Consider the following 20,954-nt stretch of genomic DNA (forward strand, 5'->3'; position numbering starts at 1 on the left):
GTCTCTGCGGAACAATAAGCAATTGCTGCGTATTGATTCTTGGTTGGGGAATTTACCGTGTACTGTATATAACCATAAACACAGAAGCAATATTGGTGATATTACTGTACATCTAAAAGAACTGAATTCAATAGGTTTCCTCAAATATATATCCTTATATGTGCTGTAAAACGGCGCCTTAAATGGTTGATCTTCAGACGAGAAGGCATTTACCTCACTTGGAGATAATGCTTTTTTTTCAGAAGCACCTGGAAGGCTTTCCTGCTGCCTATTTCAGTCTCCATCAGCATGAACGGGGCATTAAAACTGGCATTTGAATGCATACTTAGGTATGTGTCTGTTCTACCGCACAGCAGACCACTCAGCAGCTCAGCACGTGAGCCATTAAGGCTTCAGACGCAGCCATCCACCTCCGAGCAGCACACTCACACACACATATACACATGACTGATGGAGCTCATCCAGAACAAATTCCATCTCTAATTAATCAATCTGTAACTTGCAATATGAACTGTAAAATTTTAAATGATTTGTCTGTTGTCGCTGCCTTGGGGAAGGCTGTGAGATTACCTGTAATAAGAGATATTGAGTGAGGCTGTTGATGTCACACCGATATGTCCTTATTCAATGAAAATCCACCATTGTTCAGATGAAATGTTGCTGAGGAAAGTAAAAAAAACAAGTATCATTTATGCACATACGGTATTTTCATTGTATGTGTGCCACATATACACAGTCTTGAGAGATTTGTGGGATAAACAACCAGGACAAATACGCATTCATCCCCTCTACACTCCCCAAGTAATCAACATACATGCACACACTTGGGAATATGAGCAAGATATGGACTCGCTCTAAAAAGAAATCTGTCAATGCAAGAATCCCCCCGAGTGTACTGGTTATCCGCCGCTGCGAGAGCACGCTGGAGCGCAGACAATCCCAGCGCCAGCTCTTTTTTACACACCGAGGTCATAATAAGCCACAGCGAATATAATGATCTTCTTCATAACTTCCAGCCATCTGTTTTCTGCTCGAGCAGCCCATATCTGTGTCCACTGGATGGATGGATGGATGTCGGCTTCAGATGTTCCTTCTGTGTCGACATCCATCTATATGCTGCGTATTAAAAGTGAGACTTCTTTTGAAAGCTGAAGCTGAAAGAAGTTCTATCCCTTAAAAGCTCAACTAACCATTTGAAGCATGTAATTTGCATAACATCCCAAGTGTGTGATGGATTCTGCCAGCAGATTGTAGCTAAATTATTTGTATACGTGGCTTATATATTATACAACGTATAACAGGAGGAGTGATTGCTGAAAGGATCCCTTGAACTATTTAAAGACAGAGAAATGAAAAATAAATTTTTCAAGTTAACCCCGTGTCCCTGTGTTAATTTGTTTCGTGTTGCATGCTAAATATGTGTAAACAAATCATTTAGAAGTATTTTTATATTAAAATCCCTCTCTTTTCCAGTTAAACGTAAACATAGTTTTGATAACTCATCTTGAACTTGGGGGCAGTGGCATAAATGTACCCAATTAAATGTGATTCAGGTTGAAGGCTAACCTCTGCCCTCTTGATTTCTTGTTTGGGCCGTCTGTCCCTTGAAGGAGGGAAACAAGGAGGAAGTGCATCATTGATTAGCACCTGGTGCTGCTGCTCCTCAGCTATATAAGCTGGTGGATTCAGTCAATTTCTCGCTTTCTCCCTGGGTGTAGGGTTTGTGGTGTGGCTCCTGGTTCTCCTTTTCATTATGCTTCACTGTATGCTCATTCAAACATGCAAAACACTACTGATGTTACAGATTTACATACTTTATATTGCATTGTTTACATTTTGTAAAATAAATCAGAGCTTTGGTCTAATCCCTTTGTTGACCCGCTGGTTTTTGGGTCAATTGCTTGTGGCTTTGTTTTAACAGGAGTTTCTCCTGCTATAGGCTTAGCAATGAGTTCTACTAGAAAGCCTGTTGCAGATTTGGTTGTTTAATGTGGCGGTGAAAGTGAGTAGAGCTACATGTTCGGGATCACGTCCGTGGGCTTCTGGAGGTGGCTGCATAGCAGGTGCTTTCCAGTCCCGCTGGTTTACAGTGAATAAATACCCCTCACCGGTAACCGCACAAAGACTATAGGGTCGATCGTACTTAAGTCAGTTAGATTGGTGTGTTAGTTAGTTCAGAGAGGAGAGACTCCAGTGCGTTTTGTGCCACATGGGATTAGTTCGGTTTTGCGTACAAGCACTTTTGGTGGGATCAAGTGTATTGATAGTTTGGTGAATTCTGTCCAAGGGTATCATGACTTTTGTTGGGGATTGTTTAATTCAGGAACCTTTTGAATTATTGTTGGAACAGTGTAGTAAAGAACAGTAGTTGAAGATTGCTGACCATTTTAACATCAAAATTGGGGAAAATTGTCTGAAGAAAATGAAGAGCATTCTGAAAGCTAATTTGATGGAAGAAGGGGTTATAGTAAGTGGGAAAATCTAAGCAATTGTGTGTCTGTCTTCAATGGCAAATCTAACATTTGAGCAGCAAAAAGAGCTATTGATGATGCAGATGCAGCATGAAATAACCACACAGCAGAGAGAATTAGAAGTTGAAGTAATGAAACAAAAAAAAAAGTGCGGAAACAAAATGGAACAAGAAAAATGGAAAGAGCAATGTAAAGTTGACCTGGTAAAAGAAGGTAAAATGTCGGTTAGTGAGTTGATCGACCAGACTACAGCTGCTGGTACACCTTCTGCTGCTCGATTTGACATTGCTGATAATTTGAAGTCGCTTCCGAAATTTACTGACAAAGACCCAGATACATTCTTTTGGCCTGATCAGGACTGTACCTTTATGCTACAGTGTATTTTAACTGGTAAAGCCCAAAAGGCATATGCAGCTTTAACAACTGAAGACTGTAAAGACTTTCCTAAAGTAAAAGCAGCAGTCCTGGAGACCTATGAATTTGTTCCAGAGTCTAACAGACGACAATTTAGGAACTGGAGAAAATCCGAGGGGCAAACGTGTAGAATTTAAGGGATTTGGTTTTGGCATCCTGTGTTAATTTGAAGAACTATGCAATCTGGTTGTTTTGGAACAATTTAAACAGTCGATACCTCGCTATATTGCCACATACATCACTGAATGCAAAGCACAGACTCCAAATGATGCTGCTGTCCTTGCAGATGAATATGTATTGACACATAAACCTTTTTCTTTGGTGATCAGAAACGGAACGACTTTGGTCCAAAAGCTATTGTTGACAGATCTCAATCAGGTTTGGATTATTTTTTTCCTAAACAAGACACAGACTCTTATGTGAAAAATTATAGTTTGTAATTACTGTCAACAAAAACGACAAAAATCAATGTCCGGAATCTGAATGGCTTGTCGGATCCAAGCGTTATCCTCTGGCGCCGAGAAATGAAGCCAACACGGAAGTGCCAAAAAAAACTGCAGTTCTTCAAATGGCCACTTGAGGCTGGCTCCAAAAGCGAGTCAAACCCCATAGACCCCCATGTTAAAATGACCAACTTTACAGCAGGAATAAACATGTTTACAGCCCGGTACAAAAAACGTTTTTGGTCTCTATAGATAATTTCCCAATCCATGAAAACTGTACGGGGAGTGACTTTTTATATAAGTCACCAGTTTAAATTATATCAAGGCTTAAAGTTTGTCATAATGAGGGTGTGGCTGCTTTGAGTGACCAGGTACCAGGCCGCTAGCTGTCTGCTCTGCTGCGTCACCCAGTCCCACCTAAGCTCCACCACTTTGCCCATTTTTGGATTAGTCGGAAGTTAGGCTGTTTTGTCACTGCCAAGATGGCGATAGCCGTAGCCATGGGTGACTTCACGGAAATTACATCCATATTTTATACAGTCTATGGTTGAATCACATTTTCTGATCAAGACAGCCCACATAATGTGATGACATGTCCCCTTTTAATGAACCACATTTCCCATAAGCCCTAGACCTCTGCAGGCTAAACGAAGTGACAAGTCCATGAGCGAGTCGAGGGGTCGCAGTTAACTTTATTAAAATCAAAAAGGTTTCAATTTCTAATAAGTGCTGTATAGTGGAAAGTAAACTCCAGGGACATATTTTTCAGAAAGAGGTGATAAAAGAAAACTAAATGAGAGTTTGCATTGAGTTGCAGAAGCCTTCATGACTTCAGTGCTCTATTCTGTTTCGCTCTGAAATACGTCATCGCTAAAGATGCTCTAACTGCTGTTTAACTGTGACTTTAAGGCATTAAAAACCTCACTAGACACTGAGCTGTATCTGTATTCAAAACCTGTATGGGGTTTTAATGAGATTAGATGCTGAGGCACCAGAGTAGAAGAGGCACATTTCATTAACAAACCAAATATAGCAGCGAGAGCTTTCGCAGGGCTTCTGCAGTTTAATGAGTGGAGTTTAACTGACTTCAAGCTTTAGACAAACTGGTTTTTTATTTCTGTTCACTGGATAAAGCTTGTCAGGGAATCTTAGATGACACATACAGAGGCAGAGAGAGACGTTTGAATACAGAAACCCACACAGTGATGAACATCTCTAATGAGGCTGTGTTGGAGAACAGCGGTGTATCCCTGTACTCGGAGCAAGGCGCTTTACTCCCACATACCCACCTGCAAGCTGGCAAAAATCACATTGGATGTACGTTTTGCAGTTTATTTTTCCTCATTTATTGGAACATGATATCCATAAGGGCAGATAAGGAAGAGCGACGGAGCGCTCCGAGAATCGTAAATTGATCATGATAATCAGTAATGAAACTCACTGAGTTGTACATTTAGTATTGATTTTCTCTCCAGTAACACGGTGTACGGAATCAGCTCCGGTCATGCTGAAGCCTCTCCTTGACAATCATTCATGATTGTACGAGCAAATAGTGTCTCTATCGCCGCTGTGTACTGCAGTACAGTCACAGGGGACCCTCGGCTTTTTCCATGTTCTGGCTTTACCTCCATTAATCAATTCTCCAATAAGCACAGGGCTTGTCTCGCAACAGCCTTCAAGACCTACTACTTTTCCCACAGTTCAGTTCTCTTTGTACCTTTTATCCTCGTTCTCAGTGTCCTCTTTTCTGATGTTCTTTTCCTCACTTTTCCTTCTTTTTAATGATTAAACTTTAAGAAAAAAAGGGTATAGTTTTGCAACATTTGACACTAGGGTAGAAAAAGCAGAAAACTGCTCTTTTGATCATTCACTGTAAAGCAAGGACGGAGTGGACACTAACATTGACCTGAGGATGATCCTACTATGGACTCAGATGTTGTTCTGGTGTTCGTAGTTAACAAGAAGAGCACTGCGGGCTGTCCTTTAATGAACATAGACTGTATGTAAAGATGGATGACATGACAGCTCCCCAAAAAGTGAAGCCAAAACATCTCGATCCCCCCCTTGTTGGCTGGCTGCAGTACAGGTCATAAATCCCGCCCCCTACATGTTAACGGATGGGACATGGGCCAAACTAAAACATCAAAGCACACGTCAAATACATTTTTCCCAAAGATAGTTTCTGTCATTTTAGGTAGTTCTTAGCACGCGGATGTGTCTTCAAGTGTTAATTTTTCTGACAAGTTTGGTTTTAATTAGTTATTTGATGCTATAAAATGGGACATGACGTCATGATTGACAGCTGCTCTGAGTGAAATAGCAACGCAGCCGGAGGCTCGGGAATTGTACGAGAGAGGAAATGTAAGAGATCGTGTCAATTTGATCATAATTGTAGCTATAGAGATATTATGCTTATTATGGTACACCTAGCAAGCTGCAGCCATGATTGGCTGTGGCGGGTGTGTGGATGGGACCTCAATATTGCGGCTCTACTGTGCAGACTCGGGCTCCAAATGACGCCAAAATCTCAAGATGGCAGCTCTGGTATGCGGAATATTTTGGCTTCACTTTTGTACAGTGGAGGAAGTAGAGACACGTCGTCCATCTATATATACAGTCTATGAATACACATCATACTGTCCAACTAAGTGCCTGTTTTCTGAGAATATAAGTTGAATTAGATGATTTAAATAGGAATGGAAAGTAAATTTGTAGCACCATTTATAAAAGACCTATAGTGAGACCAACTGCCAGTAGATTGGCTGAGGAGTGCTACTTCCTGAATGCAGGTATAAAAAAAACAAAACAGGTGCTCTTTGGATCCAAGGACAAATCATGAGACCAAATAACTGAAAAGTCTTGTAATTAGCTTTGTGATCAATAAGCCATAACTAAAACAAAAAATACCAAGGCACACCATTTTGCAAAAAAAACAAAAAACCTTTAGTAAATGGGCTTAGTGCTTATATATGGGTTTCAGGGCATGTAAAAACAACAGCTCACAGATAAACCGAGGCTGCTGTCAGCTGCCAGGTAATTGCAATCAGGGACGCACTGGATAATTGACACAGGTGCAGTCAAGCAGGTCGGTGAGTTCATAATTAAGTCCATTCTAACCAGGCATCAGTATCTTTAGGGTAAGCAAGTCCAGCATAAATAACCAATAACATTGGATTTTCACAGACATTCATAGAGAAAATAATTACATTGAAAATGATTCATACTGAAATAGAGAATATATATATATGGTACAATATAGATGATTCCTCAGCATAGGTTATAATGCTTAAGTTGGTTACCTGCAAAAGGGAAGGAGATAACGAGAGAATGGATAGGGATTTTTTGTCCGTACGGACAGAGGATCTGTGATCAAGAGCCAGACTTTGAAGGTAAAACAAAAAGAAATGCAAACACAGTTTCTTAATAGAAGCTACAAAACCAATACTACTAACAAGGCCTTAAGAAAGCTAAGAAACTGAGAAGACAGGATCTCCTGCAACAAAAACAAAAGGAACCAGAAGAACAATAAAAGCTATACTTTGTGACACAGTGCAACACTAGAGCAAATAAAATAAAGCAAATCAACTACGTTAGTTGGAAAATCACATCAAGTACATCAGCAGAGGACTGGAAGTGTGCGTCTGTATCAGGTGTTTCCAACGCATTCTCATCACATACTGACGTATTGTCAGACCCCTCGTTTCCATCTCAATAAACACATGCTTAATGTTGTGAATTAAAGAAAAACACTTGCTTAGGTTTAGGCAACAAAACCACTTTGTTAGGTTTAGGAAAGTTTTTACAGTGAAAATGTGACTGAATGTTGTGAACACTGGACACGAATGAACTTATGCATCGGTATCGAACACCGACGACCGTGACAAAGCATCTGTAGCGTCTACCTGTGCCCTGTAAATGTGGCGTTCTTTCCAAACAGCCATGCGGCCGTGTGCGTCATGGCTAACGATGGAAAGGGCCCACATATGTCCAATCACAGTAGTGGCTTGTTTCTGACAGGGAATTTTTAAATCTTAGATATGGCAGGACTGGTGCCCCGTTTCATGCTGTGCACAGTGTGTTTCTCACTGTGAGCGTGTATTTCAAGTATCTGGAGTTTTTTGCCAAGATGGTGCAAAGTCCCTGCATCAACCTCCTTACTGTAAAATACAAGCTGAATTACCTCCCTGAGAAGCTCAGAATAAAACATGCACATAGCGTGAACAGTAACACCCCTCCCCTCTTTCTTTTTTTACCACGGGGACAAGATGAAACAATCAGAGAGACATGTATGAATGCTTACCTAACTCTGAATTTATTCATGATGTTCCCCTGGAAATGCCTGGGAATAAATCACTTCTTTCCCAGCAAACCTTTCTCCTCTGGCCCCTGTACCCATCATTTCTCTGGAGTTTTCCCTCAGAGCAGGAGGAGCTCACAGAGAAAAATGAGAGAACTCATTGCCCTCGTAGGTGGAATTAGTTATCAAACTCAAAAGTGCAGTGCATTTGCTCAGGGATCCATTAGCAGGTAGATGCTGGGTAACTTCTCTTTGAGTTATGGACATCTAACTAAAATGGAAGGAGTCTCTGTCTGTCTGTCTTTCGATTTTCTCAACAACCGTTAATCCGATCAACTTGACAATTGCCGCATGCTGGTACAGCTCGCTCTCTGTCGATGTTCGTGTGAGCTTTTGCACCCAAGCCTTGCTGAGGGATGCAACTATGTCATGGCAGGTGTATTGTTCAAGACCCAAGGAAGCGCATTGTGGCGTGTCAAGTTGATTGGATGAGCGGTTCAATACCGGAGGCAAAGCAATCGACCGATTTCCGAACAGGCATATTTTGAACGGGCAGTGCACTAGTAAATTAAATTAGACGTAGAGCATTCTGGTAAGAGTTAAAGAGCAGTAGCTTAGGACAAGAGACACAGGCTGATCCGACAAATATTGAATATTCGCCGGATCAGTGGCCTCTCTAGACTGTAAGTCTACTGGAAAAAGTATTTTTGGGCCCAATGGCATCACATGAAGGACCTGGAAGTTGCAATTCCACAGTGTGGCCACTATGTAAAATTTGGGGGTATGGTTGGATCCAATTATGTAAAGGGACGGGGAGTGGTGCGGTTATTCAAGCCCAGAGGTGACAGATGGACAGAAATGAAGAGGTAGACCAGGTTTTCATGGTAATGGGTGCAGCAGATAATCAGATGTGTGTCAATGTATGACTTGTTACCTGTCTAATACTTAAAATTCCCAGTGGCTTTTCCATTTCCTCTGTGTCTAAAAGCCACTCTCTTCTCTGTCACTGTGTCAGTAGAATCTGAGTAAAATCTGTGAGAGTCTAATGACTTGAAACGTACACCTTTAAAATCTGGGAACACCCACGGGAAGGAGAAAGCCCAAGTGAGACTATGAGAGATGGAGGCAGAGAATGTGCTAGCATCTGTAAGCCCACACGAATACATATTTATTGCATATGGTGGGAATACACATTTGTATGCTCACATCCTCCTTCAATGTCTTTCTCACACTCGCAGACATGCAGGATATTCATGCAAGGAAAAGCACGATTAAATTCCATTTTTTTCCAACTCTCGCTATTTAGATTTACATGTTTTTGTCCATCCTTCTTTTCTCATGCATTATGTCATCATTTCTGTGCTGCCAGTCTTTTCTATATGGATTTCCTCTGAGACGCTAATACTCGACTCTAACAAGCATAAAGGCATAAACAGTATGCCAGCCTGAAGCTCCCTATAGGCCAACGGCGGCTGAGATCAGAAACAAAGAAAACATTACGGTTTGTGTAGCCTTAAAAAAGACAAGAAGGAGCACAATACAAGCACGTCAGAATGACTGAGTCATTGAATAATATATATGAGATGGGGTGCTCATGCTGGCAAACAACCCTTTAACACTTGTTTGATTTGTTTTCCAACACGTATATCAGGTATAGATGTTGGCTTAACCCTGGACAGCAATTGTATTATCATATATATATTAGCGACCGTAACTAGGCTAAGCTTTAGATTTCTCTGCATGATGAGGTGTACATATTGCTGTAGTGAGTGAGCTATACAAAGAGTTTGTCTTTCTAAAATCCCAAAACACAAAAACAAAAATGTGAAGAATGGATTAAACTTTGTGTTTATCTGCTCCAATGCATGCATAATGACGATCTGGAGGACTTGGAGACCACTACGGGTCACAGAACGGTGCCAGTGCAGCTGTGCCACTGGTGCAGGAGTGCATACTCCAGGATTTCCTGCCGGTGAAGCGAGTGCTTGCAGGATCAGGAAATCCCACGTTCTAAGAGTCCGGTAGTTCCAAAACGGCCTTGATATGTCGTCTGTCCAAGGCAAAAAAAAATCATTCATCTGCTTCGTGTGTGTTGACATGAAAAGTGACCGCACGGTCAGTATCGTGCCTCTGTCATTTCTCTCCATGCCCTTATAAATGCATAATCTATAACCTTGTACTGTATATTGATTAAAACACACACACAGCAAGCTCCGCGGCCGTGTGTGCCGCTGTCTCAGTCTTCAGTCCAAAACTCAAAATTATTGAGAAAAGATAGATGTAATAAGTTCCCAAATTCACAACATGTTTTTATCTAACGAAATATCCTGCTTTAATTGATATTTGTTGGCGTTTAGCATTTAAAAAAACAACATTTTCACTGCGGTCAAAAACATATTGCTCTCTCATTTGCTGCCGCATATACACAAAGGGAGGCTTGCACCTGTATTAACAGACATTTGAAGCTTCATACGAAAACCTCAATAGAAGAAGAATGTTTAAAAAATGACATCCGGTACAGCCCCAGTGGCTCGGTCCGTGCCACTTTGTTTCCTATACAGAGCCAGGACTGTGTATGAACACCAGATTTTTGTCAAAATGAATGCAGATCTCTAAACTAACTGTGTATACATCGATCTGGTGGTCAGCCCTGAGTGACACAAGTCAGAAATGACATGTGGCGTATTTTTTTGCGTCACAATTCATAATTAATCTGGAACGCAAACAATGGTTTTAGAGATACACATTTAAATTTTTCAATGATCAAGACATTTACTTTGCATGTAAATAAGGTGCTACAATGATAGACAGAGAGAAAGTCTAACGCAACCACATCGCTGTATGGCGGAGAAGTCCCCTGTTTAGACTGTATGGATATTATATTTTTATTTTTGCTATTTATGTCTCAAACATTCATTGCTCTGCAAGGCAGAAAATGCTGACTTGCACCAGCTACATACACACTGAGAACTAGACACAACCTTTGGGAGTTTCTTGCAAGCCAACAACTCAACTTGAGGAACAAAACTTTCCACAAATAACCATCAGCAGCTGCAGCCTTGGCATGAATGAATCTACCTCACACTTTATCTTTACTTTTTCTTCAACGACCCCTGAAGACATCAAATGCTCAGGTGAAAGAAGAAGAAGTGGGAGATAACCCTTAGGTGATAGTGTGTGTGTGTGTGTGTGTGTGTGTGTGTGCTTGTACAGCTATCTTTGTGAGGACCAATTTGAGTTTTACACCTTCAGTGTGAGGACATTTTTGGAAAGTTAGGACATTTTTGCCAGTCCTCACTTTGGGACAGACCTTCGAAGGCCTGTTTGAGGGTTCAGACTTGGTTTTAAGGTTCAGGTTAAGGGTTGGGGTCAAGCATGTAGTGTGATCATAGACTGTATATAAGAGTGGACGTAGTCACCGTGACGTCGCCCATTGGTTTGTGGATTGCCGTTTTAAAGCATTGTGTTCGGCATTTTGGCCGTCGTCATCTTGTTTTTTTGCAACCAGAGTTGACACAAAAGAGTGGAGCTAAGTACAACTGAACACTGAATAAGACATTTTTAGGTGACCAAAATGTTACAATTAACTTTCATTAACTGAAAACACAATGTGAAAGAGTTAAAGTTGTAAGACAAAGACACAGACAACTCCCAGACCAGACAACGCCGTGGTAGCAACCTGTCAATCACAAGGTAGCCACGCCCTAAAGCATCCCCTGCTTTATGGTCTATTTGACTCTAAATGGGACCATAATTTACTAAATGACCATCATGCTGTATTGAAGAAGACTTGAAACTAGCTATTGAGACCATAAACTCATGTTTACAATGTTTACTGAGCTAATAACCCAAGTGAGAAGTAGGGTCTCATAGACTTCTATAAATCAGACTTCTTTTTGCAACCAATATCAATAAAATCAATAAGTGGCCTCACAAAGATGGAAGTACGTAGTGTGTATTCCTTGGCTGGAGGGAGTATGTGTGTGTGTGTGTGTGTGTGTGTGTTTGGAGAAGGGAGAAAGCAGGGTGCTCTGGGCATCAGAGGTGACTTTAATCCTCAGCTGCGAGGTGAGGAATTCATGGTGGGCCATGAATAGATCTATTGTTTATCTCTGGTGAGTCCGGGCATAAACAAATATGAAGATGACAGGTGCAGCAAATCACACTGTCTTTTATGATTGTGTGATAATGTTTTTTTGAATGTTTTAAACTAAAATTCTTCCCATATCTCACACATTGCACCTTTAAAAGAGGAAAAATCCCTTATGTTGAGAAAAATAACAAATGGTCTTTTGTTCTGTCTGACAAAGAGACAACTGGAAACCGTAGCGAGGGAAGAGGAGGAGAAAACTGATGTAGCGTTTCCATGTTTGGCTTTGTTGAATATGCTTTCACCCCTGGCCCGGAGAGACAGACGGAAGATAGAAGTGAAAGCTGGTTTGGTTCAGACGATGTCATCTCATTGTTTTCAGGCTGTTGCTGGAGGTGATACATTGATGGTTGTTTCAGAAAAGTTTTAGAATAAATTCTGAGTTTGTTTATGCCGGGGGAATGCGTCTTTTCTGGCCTTCACAAATTCAAGCAACCAAAGATAGGAACATCACAGTAAAGCGATTGTTTATTTAGTTGTTTATGTGTACTGTATCACCTATATTGAAGAATGCAGAAGACAAATATGTTTATAACTTCTTTAAAGGGTTTATTCACCCAGCCCGTTTGCAGGAAAAGGCGTATGAAGGCCACGATAATGCGCAAGGCATTTAGCATGCAATAAGAATGTCTTTCTTGCCTTTGGCGTGTCGTTTGTACGCAACTGCAATGTAAATGCATCTGCATAAACACATCTGCTACAGTCAGAGCTACTGATGTAGAATAAAAAGCAAAAAAAAACTCTTATGGCGGGCGGGAGGGGAGGTGGATAGGTCCAACAAACACAGGACTTTTAACCAGGAGACCGGTGTTTTGTTTTTTAAGTTACGTTAGTGACGTTTGTCACATGATTTTTAGTGACATTTGTGATGTGTTTTACGTTCTTACGTTATGTTTTTTCTGTAAAAATGGAAAAAAGTTTTTCAAACAATTTTCCCTTCTTTTATCTAGCCATGCAGATAGTTTTTGTTTTATTTGGCTGTGTTATGAGTTTCTAATTTGAAGAGAAAAAAATTAATCCGTATATGATGTGTGGAGCATAGGATGTGTATACAATTCCCTTTTTTTTTAAATTCAAAATACCTTTACTGGAATGAGAAGGCACTCAAAACAACTGTTGAGTCAAAGCTCATGTTCAAAGAAACCTCTTCCATAGGCCTACATCTAAACCCCCCCAAAAAATCCTGTATGGAAAATGTTGTATTCAGTGTTATATAGTGTATCTGAGTTACAGTCTTTCTTTCTCTGTGTGTTTTGTCAAGTTGTCCTCTTCTTCATCTTTGCTGATGCAGTGGGTGTATTGGTTGGATGGACGAGCTAATATGTCAGAGTGTTCTTGTGATGAAACTTATTTATTTAAGCTGTAGACGAGACGAGAGAGGAGTTAAGAGAGAAGCGAGATGAGGTGAGAGAAAAACAAATTCAGTCCATTAATCATGACAGCTGATTGTGGTCTGCGCTGCGAACATCTCCTATTGCTTTCCTGTCTCTGACATTCTCATTAGCACTGCGCTCTCTTGCCTGTCTGTCTGTCTGTCTCTGACTCTCACCATCTTCCTCTTTCCCTCTTGTTTCTCTGTATGCGATTTGATTTGGTAGCAGCAGTAACAGCGAGCTAGATTATCTCTTTCTCCCAGTAGAAAAACTATTTGCCCCATTATACAATAAATCACTGTCAATAACTGAGTAGTTAGAAAGTAATTTCACTCGCTCAGCAGGACTTTGTATGTCATCTACATCGATGTAAATGATAGAGACGCGAGTACTGAAACTACAGTTGATGTTAAGCAAAAGCTTTGATGGTTTTGAAGCACACGCAGCAAACCCCGGAGCAAGACAAGGCTGAGCGTGAGATTAAACACAGCAATTTACAAGGCAGAGTGAAATCAAAGCTTAAGCACATATAAAGAAAAAGAAAATGTCACTTTTATTGAAACTTCAATGAAAGATCTCATCAGTGTTTATGGAAAAAGAGTTACTCTGAAGGCAAATTTACTGAAACTGGGTGCAATCGCAATTGTCAGTGCAGCATGGAAGTGAGTGCATGTAAGCATGGTCACTAGAAACGCAAGTGCAACCTGGACGCAAGGCAGCGCAAAATGGAAAAGAAGCTGAAGCAGGGTGAATATATTGTTAGCTTGAGGAATAGGGTGTCAACATGTGGGTGACCTTGAATAATGACAAATCCCATTAGCCACTCTCATCACAAGCCACAAGACAGTTTAATGATCCGTGACGAAACTCCAGGGGCGAGCACTACATGCTTCAGAAATGATTGTCCCATACAAGCTGCAGATAAATTCACAAGTCCTATGGACTGCATGCATGGCTGATAAATCAAACTTGTTCAAATCAGAGAGAGAATTATATCGTTAGATGTCGCAAATTAGATGAAATGCTTGCAGGTTTAGTTTTTGTTTGTATCTGAAATCTTGGCGGCAAGAGACAGAAAAAGAGGGATCCTGAAAAATACAACAATGATCTTGTTGACAGACATTTATCCTCAGATAGTAAAGACTTAACTTCTTGACCTACGACTGCTTAAATTTTTCTTTATCAGTTTTTCAGCAAATCACTACAGAGCTTTGGGGTTAATTTGCCCTTATTTGTTGTATTTGCCATTTTTATTTTAGAATATTATGATATCTGTGCAATTACTGTAGGCTACTTAAAATTTCATTCGGAAGTTAAAAAGAAGTTGGCATTCAATTAGTGATATCGGGCATTGTTTACAACCGTACAATAATGCCACGGCTGTAAATATTGTGGGGAAAAAGTCCCTGTAGTAATCACACTGACATGACAGGAAATATTGTTTTGAATTATCCAAAGGAAATGTGTTTGGAGTCACCACTAAAGTAGATGAGCAAAAAAAGTTAAGAATTGCTAAACTTAAATGTGTCTGTAACTGAGAAAACTCGAGATGCACAAACTGTGACTGTACCATCATGTTTTTTGCAGATTACATCATACATTGACAAATGTTATACAGGATGGCTTGGACTGTATATGGGAGCATACCTGGGATACATACATTCCCACTGTGAATCACTTTACGTTTACATTTACTCTCCTGCAGCAGCTTGTATTACAAGGAACATATTTCCACATTTCCTATCTTACAATTCAAATGATGGAATCAGTGACCGAGGGAGGACTGAAAATAATAGAAAAAAAGTAATTCAGCTTGTTGTACCACTACTGCCTGAGGTTGAATGTTACCCACATCTATATCATCCCTATACTGTACATACCATCTCTTCTGGAAAATATTAGCATATAAAAAGGAGAGTCGTGATGTATTTAGGTGAAACCGTTCCAAAACCTTTTTCTAGCATGTAGGGCAGCCTGGATGACACTTCAACATGTTTTCTCCACTGGAAGGGCCAGTCCGTTCTCATTCCCAGGGTGTCACCAACGCTTTGTCAGGGCCATCAGTGTTCGACACTGCCACAAAAGGCAACCTTTAGCGCCGGTATGAGATGCACCGCTTTGTCCATTAATTACAATTTCAACATATCTGCGGCAACAGTAAACACTCAGAGAAAGTACGCTAGGAGTGTGTGAGTTTAAAGAGCGAAAAGACACACCGGGCGGACGGGAGGGGAGGTGGGTGGGTCCAACAAACGCAGGGCTTCCTTGCAAGAGACCGCTGTTCGTGTCCCGTGCGTTTTTACCTTTCACTTTACAATCAGCTGATCGTTCATGTCCCTTGTTCACAATGGTCAGTTTCATTTTCACTTTCCAAATGTAGTAGTTTTAGGCGCAACCATGTAGTTTTTTTCCAAACCTAACTAGTAGTAAAGTGGTTTTGTTGCCTGAATCTAAAGTGACGCCAAGGGTAACTAAGTGATCTAGAGGGCACTTTTTCACATTTTCTTCACTGGAAGGGCACCTTGGAGGGCACTTCATCACGTTTTCTCCACTAGAAGGGCACCCTAGAGGGCACGGTATCACGTTTTCTCCACTGGAAGGGCACCCTAGAGGGCACTTCATGATGTTTTCTCCGCTGGAAGGGCACCCTAGACGACACTTAATCATGTTTTCTCCACTGGAAGGGCACCCTTAAGGGCACAGTATCACATTTTTTCCACTGGAAGGGCAGCCTAGAGGGCACTTCATGATGTTTTCTCCACTGGAAGGGCACCCTAAAAGGCACTTAATCATGTTTTCTCCACTGGAAGGGCACCCTAGAGGGCACTTCATGATGTTTTCTTCACTAGAAGGGCACCCTAGATGGCACGGTATCACGTTTTCTCCACTGGAAGGGCACCCTAGAGGGCACTTCATCACGTTTTCTCCACTGGAAGGGCACCCTAGAGGGCACTTAATCCTGTTTTCTCCACTGGAAGGGCACCCTAGAGGGCACTTCATCACGTTTTCTCCACTGGAAGGGCACCCTTAAGGGCACGGTATCACATTTTCTCCACTTGAAGGGCACCCTAGAGGGCACTTATTCATGTTTTCTCCATTGGAAGGGCACCCAAGAGGACACTTTATTATGTTTTCTCCACTGGAAGGGCACCCTAGAGAGCAGAAAAGTTGACTCACTATCTATCCGGTACATTAGTTCGTATGCCAACCAGTTGCAACTTTCTTTCTTTAAGGGAGACTTAAAACAAAAAGGAGAAAATATATGAGCTTGATGGGAATTTTCATAAAATACTCGCTTCTCTGCCCAATTAGCTTGCATGGATGGGAGTCTTCCTTTTTGCTAAGCTCCTGACAGCCTGCAGGGCTCATGAAATATCATGAAATGAGCATGTCTTAAAATGCAAATCGTGTTCTCTGCATATGAAAGGAAGAGAAATGTGTTCCCGCACCATGAAAGAGGAGACAGGACTGGAAACAGACAGCCGACTGACATTGGAATAGAGCGGGAGGATGTGTTTTTACATTTGCCAGTGACGAAGAGTCTTTCCCCAACTTTCCACTGTGAGTGCAAGACTTCATTTTCCAGCGAATACATTTTATAATCAGTGTGTATGGAGAATTAATGAATGGAGGACTTAATGACTCTTGGTTACACGCTTGTCATGTGATAGCTCAATCAACAGCCATCCAGCTTTAGCCTTCAGGTATTTTCACAGCAGCAGTGTCAGTGTCTCACTGGAGCTGTGAGAAATTAAGAGTGGGGGTGCCAATCAGACCAGTATGGACCTCATACATGATTCAGTGAACCTCATATACTGAACACACAGGAAGAGAAGACATAAACATGATCAGCTCAGACACTGTGCAGACTTGTTGGCATACAGTATGTGACAGTAACATTTGTGTTGAATTCCAAATTAAATCTGTAAACTAATAGCGCTCATATTTTGGTGCCACTCCATATTTGATGATTGACTTTGTAAAGCCATGACTTTGTTATGCACTCACATTAAAAAAGTAATTCTAGTGCTGTGAATGGTTCTGAATGAAGTTAAAGTCATTGAACTTTAATGGGGGCATACTCATCCTCTCTGCTGTCCACAGAAGCCAGATAACTGAGCTGCACTTGACTGCTGTGACACAGGAAATGTTTAACTTGGTGAAAATCCAAGTGGTGTTAGTGAAATGACCACTTATTGAATGGTTAAAGTGGCAGACAAGTTTGTGCTTTAACCTATCATTAAGAAGTAAATGCTGATTGCACAATGTACTGGCTATAGAATAATGACACCATTAGCGCTTAGATTGGTTCCCTATAAGCGTCGCTTTCACTCTACATCTCTTTCTGCCACCGGGTATGATCTCCTGGGGAAATTAAGGCTTGATACATGGCACAAAGAAAGTCAACTGTTGCGCAACCAAAACTGGAAGAATATTGTTTTCCTCGGTAGCTATTGGTAGCTTTCCCCAGTTACCAAAGAGGATCAATGTAAGTTCTTTGCAGTTACTAGCGAAAGTAATATAGCAATATAACGACTAACATAATGAATTACTTTTGATACTAAGTAATAAGTAAAGTAATATTATTACTTCTAAAGGAGTAATTAGTAAATGGCCCACACAATTGTACAATTTTTACTTTCTGTGAGGTCACTTTGGTCAACGATGGAGTTCGGGAAGAACCTGTGCAGTTTTCAGCTGCTCCAACAGTATTGGCAAACAACTTGCTAGCTTAATGAAGACACTGTCTAGGGGCTGTGGCGATCCCACAGAATAAATGAACTCAATCAGCTAACTGGCGTTATTGTACCCTCGTCTATTGACTCTCAGCTGAATGCGTTGTGGTTACTCATAGTGACGGCAGCTGTTCAAAATACAAACAGAACATGTACGTGTCGTCGTAAACTCCTTAAATTTTACTTTAATCAATTTTAAATACATACCCATCTGTGTTTATTATCTACGCCAACCATTTACCTAAGTTACTAAGAGCGACAACGGACGCATTCGGCTGAAAGTTAGCAGACAGTGAGTCACTACAACTTGCCACCGCAGTAATGGCGGTAATGGCAGACAAAGCGGTCGCCGGATTCGTCTATAGTACCACCTTTCAACCCACAGAGGCCAGTATAGCTACAGTGTTTTTACTCCTTTGAAAAACTACTATGGATTTACTGTTTAAAGCAACAAATAGTAGAATTTGTATGGTTTTTATAGCGTAATTAAAATTGTTGTGATGGCAACATTTTTTTTTTAGAAAAATGAGTCAATCCCAGTGAAGATTGGTGCGGTTTCTATGTTGTATTCAGCCTATTAATCTCAGCGACTCTGGGTTGAATGTAGGGTTGGCTGGTGGAGTTGGAGGAGTAGCAATATTGGTGTGCATTGCATCTGTAGGTGTGCTTTTTGATAATACTACAGGAGAGTGCAGAAGTCTACACTGTTTCATTTGCTCCTTATTATCAGTATATCCTGATTTTCATCATTTAGGGTGCCAATGAAAAAAAAGTAAAGAAAAACTTCTGATTTGACATGCAAAATACCTGAAACACTTGATAATGTTTAACCAAACCTTCCAACACCCTGAGGATATTTTCCAATGCCTGCAAGCACAAGCAATAAGAGAGTAAATTCCAGCACATGGAGGCTCCAGCAGTGTTTTTATTATAATGTTTGTTTAAACCCAATTTTAACCTTTTTTGGAACCGTTATTTGTTTGATCCCCGTGGTAATTATGCCAGCGGATTCATTGATTTTCCATGGTGTATTTTCTCTGTTTGTAATTCCCATTTTTGTCTTTGCGAGACGAATCAACCCTATGATTTTGTTTCTTTTTACGTCAACATACACAACCTTTTATACAAAAAGCCTTTGCCAGCCCTTTGAAACATGTGTGGGTGTAAAATACATTTTCAGTGGCATCCGTGTACTACAGGCATCTGTATCTGTACTGTAATTTTTGTTGTTTTGGTGCACTTTACCCGATGATCTGCAGATGTGCACAATTGTTTTTTTGTCTTTTGCTTTTTGTAGCCATCCTGGAGGTTTGTCAGCTGTTAGATTGGTGCTAAATAACTGTCGTCATTGTAAATAGTGGTTGCGTGGAAAACTGGAACTTCTCTGCACAAAAATGTACACACATGCACTCACACATATTTGGCTATATTTAGACCAAAGCAGAAAGGATTTGTTATTGCCTTTTAGTTTCAGCCTGTTTATGGTTCAGACCACCAAACAAACCAAGAGCTGTAAATATGAAGTCACATGGACAGAGCGATAACTAATTAATTGGAAAGTTTTGGGTGACCTGTTATTCTGTGCTGCACAAACACCCCACAAGGGGAAACAACGTTTGACTAACAACAACTCATAATGCTCTTTATCTGTGCTGAGAGGATTTATTTATCTTCTAAGAGCTAAAGGACAAATACCAGGATAAGAGCATTAGTCTCAACTGCAAATAGACAGCATCCATCATAAATAACAAAGAAGACGGAACATGATGTGGAGGAAAGTTCAATCAGGAAAGACACCACAAGTAAACAAAAATGCACAAGAGTTTAAAGAGTTATAGAGTTTTAAAAAACCCTGCATAGCAGAACCAAACCAAAGTCTTTAGTGCGGCTCTTCATATTGGGCCGGTGACATACAGAAGTTGTGTGCTTGTAAACACTGTCGTAGCAGAAACACATGCACAGAACTGTTGTTGCTATAGCTGTTCTGCTAACGTGCTAACAGACACACACAGACTCACTGTTGCTGCTGATTTTCACACCTTTTTGTCCTTTTCGTTATCACAACCTGTTTCTGGCACTATACCGTGTGTATAAGCCATATGACCTTTCCATCTGGACAACAATACAGCTACAACAGATGTCGTTTCCTCGCCTGCATGTGATGCGGAAGAGAGCTGCTCGCCAACACAACGTGGTTTGAGCTGCAGCTCGCTTCAGTGCACATCACAGCGCTCATTGCCTAAAGTTGGCTTTGCTCAGCACAGTGAAAGGGCCGTCAGTGAGTGAGATACGGAGAGAGAAATGGAGAGTACTAAGAGAAAGAAATAATGAAGCAGGGGTAAAAAAAAAGAGAGACGACCCCCGTACCACCCACAAATCCTCCCTTAATCTGAGGTCTGGCAAGTATGTTGTTTTTTTTTGGCGTGAAGTCAAACATTTGTTAGGTAGGGTGGAGAAAATTTGGACTTCAGTATAAATGACTTACTGCTGCCCCGGTCTCCAGAGCCCCATTGGGAAAAATGCATAGTTTATAATCTGACAAACTTGTCGGAGACTTTCTGGAGCGAAGAACTTTGAAATGAATGTGACTTTAGTATTTCTTGGACACAACACAAAATGCTCCCTGATTTTCAATGACAAAGACAGTAAAGTGTTGTTACTAGGTTTGATCTGATCCTTTGCCTGATTAATCTGATTGATCAATGTGAAAGTTTAGAGTGCAATTTGTTTTCCTAAAGCCCTGAGTCTTAAGGGATAAGTCTGCCATCATGAAACTGTATTTAAAACAGATAAACCAGCCATTCAATGTGCAAACCTGCTCCTTTAATCATTTTATTGAGGTGAACTTAATAAGGCCTCTTGTACGTGTGAAGGGAGCAGAGCAGTGAATGCTCGTGTTTCACAGATTGCATCATGTCGGCCTTCAAAGTGTCGAGGTCTAATGCTAATCGCTGTTGTAGGCTGACGGAAATAAGGTGGATTTTTTAATTTTTCTCAGAAGTTTACAGTTCGATAACAGAAGACAAAGCTTCCTTCTGACAGCAGTGTGGGCGTAACTGTGTGCCAAGTC

At 40.9% G+C, this 20,954-nt stretch overlaps 1 protein-coding gene across 1 annotated transcript in view; it reads right to left on the reverse strand.

The window, feature by feature from the left end:
* The window catches only part of znf593 (zinc finger protein 593), a 70,455-nt gene extending 54,194 nt beyond the window's left edge, over positions 1–16,261 (reverse strand). The window contains exon 1 of the mRNA XM_074660941.1: positions 16,258–16,261. The gene's annotated coding sequence lies outside the window, so the exon portion shown is untranslated. The remainder of the gene's footprint in view (positions 1–16,257) is intronic.
* Between the last annotated feature and the right edge of the window lie 4,693 nt (positions 16,262–20,954).

Source organism: Sebastes fasciatus, chromosome 15 (assembly GCF_043250625.1).
Source record: "Sebastes fasciatus isolate fSebFas1 chromosome 15, fSebFas1.pri, whole genome shotgun sequence".
NCBI classification, from domain to species: domain Eukaryota; kingdom Metazoa; phylum Chordata; class Actinopteri; order Perciformes; family Sebastidae; genus Sebastes; species Sebastes fasciatus.